Genomic DNA, 5,901 nt, shown 5'->3' with positions numbered 1-5,901 from the left:
ATGAAATCCAACCAAAAGCACTGCTGCTTTTATTGCTCAAGCCCCAGGCCTGCAAGCTGGCATAGTTTCCACATTCCCTGTGATCACGGCTGCAGCATCCACCCACAGGGCCAGCTGCCGACGGCTTGCACTTCCCAGGGCTCCGCAGCATCTCCCTGGCTCAGGCAGTGAGATGACAGGGCTGCCATCCCAGCACAGCAAGATCCACAGTTAGAAGCGCTTGTCCTCTGTTTTTCCACACTCAGGGCCCTTGTTGTGCCCCATGACTGAACTTCTGTCTCCCCCTTAAACCTATTTGCTTCAGTAGGTCGATTTCTACTTTCCTGTGGGCCTAACTGCTGGGATGCTCAGGACTGGAGTGTGCCTGCCCAACCTCAGCCCCACCACCTTCCTTCTACTCACTCATTCAGTCAACAAATACTTACTGAGCACCTACTATGTGCCAGGCACTGTTCTCAGTGCTGGTGGTGCAGCAGTGAACAAAACCACTCCCAAATCCCTGTCCTTCTGGAGCATACATTCCATGAGACAGACAAAAACCCAAAACGCATCGCCATCGGGTCAATTCTGACTCATAGTGACTCTATAGGACAGAGTAGAACTGCCCCATAGGGTTTCCAAGGAGCAGCTGGTGGACTCAAACTGTCCACCTTTTGATTAGCAGCCAAATGCTTAACCACTGTGCCACCAGGGCTCCTTATGAGACAAACAATAAATACTAAATAAACAAATGTAAATCAGGTGACAACCAGAAGAAAACTGTAGCAGAGTAAGGGAATAGATGGTGTCCTAGTCATCTACTGCTGCTATAACAAATACCACAAGTGGATGCCTTTAACAAAAAGAAATTTATTCTCTCACAGTCAAGTAGGTTACAAGTCCAAATTCAGGGCAAAAGGTCCAGGGGAAGGCCTTCTCTCTCTGCTGGTTCTGAAGGAAGGTCCTTGTCATCGATCTTCTCCTGATCTAGGAGCTTCTCTGTGCAAGAACTCCAGGTCCAAAGGATGTACTCTGTTCCTGGCACTGCTTCTTAGTGGTATGAGATCCCCCCTGTCTCTCTGCTCTTTTATATCTCAAAAGAGATTGGCTCAAGACACAATCCAATCTTGTAGATTGAGTTCTGCCTCATTAACATGACTGCCACTAATCCCATCTCATCCACATCATAGAGATAGGATTTACAACCCATAGGAAAATCACATCAGATGACAAAATGGTGAACAACCACACAGTACCGGGAATCATGAGTAGCCAAGTTGATACACATATTTTTGGGGGACACAATTCCATCCATGACAGGTGTGGAGTGACATGAGATAGAGTGGTCAGGGAAGGCCTTCCTGAGGGGGTGACCTTGGAGCAGGGATCTGTAGGAAGAGAGGAAGGACCACATCAGTATCTGGGGAACAGCCTCCCAGGCCAAAGGGGGAGCAAGGGTAAAGGCCTGACTTCCCGCTCTCACCCAGTATCCCTTCTTCCTCTTGAGCTCCCCCCAATCCCACCCCAGCCCACAATCTCTCTCAAGTCCTCTTCCCTTCTGCTCACCCCCCCCTCCCACCACCACATTCTGGTTGTTCAGGAATCCTGGTTGCGGGGAGGGTAAAAGGATAGGACTAGGAGGTTTCCCGACCACACAGCGTTCCCCCCACCACCTCACACACACCTTCTATCAGCACTGACCTTTAACCTCTTTAACCTGTCTCCATGACTTCTGGCAACTCAGCTTCTCTCAAGGAATTAGCCTGGAGTCAAACTTCCCAGCTCTCTTCCACTTGGCTTTTTTCCCACCAGCCAGCGCCAGGCCTCAAGGCTGGGTTTGACCTACAGGCTGGGATTTTTCCTTTCCTTGTTAGACCTGTAATACCTGAATGCTTGGAAAAAAGATGTTGGCTTAATTACCATTATTATTATTAGCATAGGTGGCCTCCTAGTCCCAGATTTATTTGACTGCCTCCTGCAGGTAAACTCATCTGGAAAAAAAGGAGACCTTCTCCTCATGCCGTCACCCAGCTTTAGTGGCAGCCACTCCAGCAGCCCAGGTACTGGGTAATGGTCAAAATATCGCAGAGGTGGGAAAATGAGCCCGAGGTTGGCACCTAGGTCTCCGGCTGCACGTGGAGAAATCTCAGTTCTCCTGTGCAGGGCAGAAGCTTCTTTCTCTCTGCCGAGTCAGGCTGACAATGTTTTGTCAGCCTCTGTCCCCGACCCCCGTCTATGGCCCCAGTAACCTCAGCACTCAAGGAAATGGGCTGAAGAGTACTCTGGTTGGTGCTGGCTGTTCCCGGGGTGGTCTGCAATCTGTGAACACGGAAGCCTAGAATGTAGTCACATGTATTTATTATCATGGTGTTAAATCCCAGAGTTCCTAGGTGATGCAAATGGTGAGCGCACTTGGCTGCTACCCAAAAGGTTAGAGATCTGAGTCCACCCACAGGTGCCTCAGAAGAAAGGCCTGGTGGTCTACTTCCGAAAAATCAGCCATCGAAAACCCTGTGGACCACAGTTCTACTCTGACACACGTGGGTCACCATGAGTCAGAACTGATTTGATGGCAACTGGTTTGATTTTTGTGTTAAATCAAAGCATTTGCAGGCTGATTCTAGGCCTTAGGGAGCTCCAGCCTCACTCATTCATTCATTCGGGCTCTACACTGTGCCAGGCCCCGTGCTGGGTGCAAGGAGTGTAGAGACAGAGTCACAGCTTACACTTATTGCACATTTATGGTGTGCTGACACCATTCTAAGTGCTTTCCCTGCATGTCCTCATTTAATTCTCAACCAACTCCATGGGGTAGGCCTTACAGGCAAGGAACCTGGGCACGGAGAGGTTAAAGGCCACTGCCCAGGCAGCACAGCTGAGGCAGGGTTCAAGCTCCACTCAGCGCTCATGAAGACACAGGCCTTGTCTCGGGACATCTCCGGTGAGTGGGGAAGACACCAATAATTTACATCGAAGCATGGCAACTAAGGCAGTCTAAACGCTGTTGGTATTTGTTAGTAGGAGGGCTATTAGAGAAAGAAAAACCAGCTGCTATTCTGTCAGACATTGAGAAAGGCTTCTCAGTGACCCTTGGACTGGGTCTTAAAGAATCACAGGAATACGGTTCTGGAGGAGTGGGGAGAACATGTCAAGCAAATACCTGGAGAGACCCCTGTGTTGGAGATGGGGAGAGAATGTGAGGGGTTGAGCATTTAGGGAAGAGGGGAAATATTTCCTGTGGAGATTTCTTTTTTCCATCCCCGTTCCTTCTTGATGGAACCAAAAGGTGCCTCATGAAATGCTAACATTCTATTTCTTCTTTCCTTGGGCCATCCAGTGTCTGAAGCCCAGCAGGTCAACCATCATGACTTCACAGGTCCTCAGGTGCCGGAGTTAAGGGGGTCATAACAGAAGGCATCTCCTGATCTTCCCTCCCCACATCTCTTAACAGCTGAGTCTCAGCTTCCTCACTGATAAACTGTCTCTTCTCCCTAAGCCCCAGGGCTGCTGAGAGGATGAGAGACAAACTTGCACGTAAAAGCTCTTGGAAATCTGGATAAGGTACACCTAGAACAACAACAACAAAAAAACCAAACCCACTGCCGTCAAGTTGATCCCGACTCATAGTGACCCTACAGGACAGAGTAGAACTGCCCCACAGTGTTTCCAAGGAGCGCCTGGTGGATTCAAACTGCTGACCTTTTGGTTAGTAGCTGTAGCATTAAACCACTACGCCACCAGGGTTTCCACCTAGAAAGGATGATAATATTGATGGCTTAGTGCCTCTTCATACCTGGCGGTGGGATACCTACCGTTCGTTCCAGGCCGTCAGCTCCATCCTCAAATACAGTATCCAGAATTCAACACCTTCACTACAGCCACAGCTGTCACCCTGGTCCAACCGCCACCATCTCCCTCCTGTGTTACTGGCAATATTCTAAACAATGTACCCGTGGTGATCTTCCTAAAACGCCGGACAGATAGACACCTCGTTGTTTAAAGCCCCGCGTGGATGTCCCATTTCACTCCTAGTAAAAGCCAATGTCTTTATAATGGCTCGCAAGGCCCTTCATGAACCGCAACCCTACCCCCATCTCTCTTAGCTCATTTCCTCCTTTGCCTCTCCCTCCTTCCCCTCTCACTCTAGTCTAGCCACTCTGGCCTCTTGGCTGTTCCTCCTATTCACCAAATATGCTCTCACCCCAGGGCTTTTGCACTGACTGTTCCCTCTGCCTGGAATGCTCACTCCCCAGAGATATCCTATGGCTCTCTCACCTTCTTCAAGTCTTGTCTCAAATGTCACCTCAGTGAGGTCATCCCTGGCCATTCCATTCAAAATTGCAAATGCCGCCACTTCCTCAACTTTCTCCTCCTGGCTGGAGTTTGAGCTCCACCAAGGCAGGAATTTTGTCTTCGATGGCTGCTGTATCCCCAGCACCTAAAACAGTGTCGAGCACATAGTAGGTAATCATTACATAGTTGTGGAATAACTGACAGAATGCACAGCTCCAATACCTGCCCCCAGGCTCTCAGTCTACAGGCTCAAAACCAGGAATTGCCACTGGCGACTTTGTCATCTCAGAGAGAGAGGGAGGCTGGCATTCAAGCTGGAAGCAATCCTCACCTGGCTCAATTCATTTCAACTGAACAGACATTTATAGGCCATGTGTCTTAGTTATCTAGTGCTGCTATATCAGAAATACCGCAAGAGGAAGGCTTTAACAAACACATTTTTTTTCTCACAGTTTAGGAGGCTACAAGTCCAAACTCAGGGCGCCAGCTCTAGGGGAAGACTTTCCTCTTTCTGGAGGAAGGTCCTTCTCTTTTTGAGCTTCTGCCCTTTGATGATTTTCTCCATCTCTCTTCCCCCCCCCCAATCTGTTTTCTAGCTTGCTTGTTTAATCTCTTATTTTTCAAAAGAGATTGATTTAAGACTAACCCCACACTAATCCTGTTTCATTAACATAACAAAGACAACACATTCCCAAGTGGGATTATAACCACAGGCCTCCTGGTTAGGTGTTGTCCTAGGCTCCAACTCACAGCGACTCATAGAGACCTGTACAACAAAACGTCTGGTCAACAGGCATAAAACCTGTTGCCATCAAGTCATTCCAACTCCTACCGAACCCATAGGACAGAGTAGAACTGCCCCAGAGAATTTCCAAGGAGTGCCTGGTGGATTCAGGCTGCCAACTTTTTGGCTAGCAGCCTAGCTCTTAACCACTACGCCACTGGGATTCTGTCTTATAAAAAAAAAAAAAAACAGGCATAGAGGTTAGGATTTACTACACATATTTTTGGGGGACTCAATTCATTCCGTAACACCACGCTTGCCTGTGATGGATGAATCTCCACCTACTTCAGGCCTGGGGGGAAGGGTACCCAAGGGTGCCCAGTGCAGAGGGGAGCCTTCGAAGGAGACAGGCCAACCCAGGCTCAGAGGGGTCCACCAGAGATGGCAGGGCAAGTACAGGCAGTCCCTCCACACCCCCAATACCAGGCCCCAGGCCCACTAGTCGTGCTTGGCTAGTGACCTTCCCCAGGGTGTCAGCCCTGCTCCTCAGGGTCCTCCTCCAGCCTAGCCCCAGCCCCTCCGGCCCCCCTCGCTCCCCCCACCTCTCCTGCTCTTCCCCACCTGCCCTGCCCCCTCAGGCCCCAGGCCCCTCACCGGCCCTCCATCCGTCCCTCCCCCATCCTGCACCTCCAGCCACAGCCGAACACCCAGACATCCCTCTCCCTGCTCCCTCCCTCCCCCACTCCTGCACCCTAAGCCCTTCTCCTCTGGCCTCCCGGGCCCGGCCCGGCCCGCGCTGCGGCTCCGGCCCTGGCCGGCAGGGGCCGCTCCTCGCGGCACCCGGGGCCCGCCGCCCGCCGCCGCCCGCCTCCCGCCCCTTCCCCAGCCGGCGCTCCCGTTACGCC

At 51.0% G+C, this 5,901-nt stretch overlaps 1 long non-coding RNA gene across 1 annotated transcript; it reads right to left on the bottom strand.

Moving 5' to 3' along the window:
• Positions 1 to 860: 860 nt before the first annotated feature.
• On the bottom strand, positions 861 to 4,922 carry LOC126084039 (uncharacterized). Its single transcript, XR_007518914.1, has 4 exons — positions 4,255 to 4,922; positions 3,792 to 3,943; positions 1,681 to 1,871; positions 861 to 1,367 (listed from the first exon to the last, which is right to left on the bottom strand). It is a non-coding gene; the product is annotated as an uncharacterized LOC126084039 (long non-coding RNA).
• Positions 4,923 to 5,901: the final 979 nt, after the last annotated feature.

Source organism: Elephas maximus, chromosome 10, assembly GCF_024166365.1.
Source record: "Elephas maximus indicus isolate mEleMax1 chromosome 10, mEleMax1 primary haplotype, whole genome shotgun sequence".
Taxonomy (NCBI): domain Eukaryota; kingdom Metazoa; phylum Chordata; class Mammalia; order Proboscidea; family Elephantidae; genus Elephas; species Elephas maximus.
Note: the sequence above shows the minus strand (reverse complement) of the source record. Positions and strands in the feature narration are given on the sequence as shown.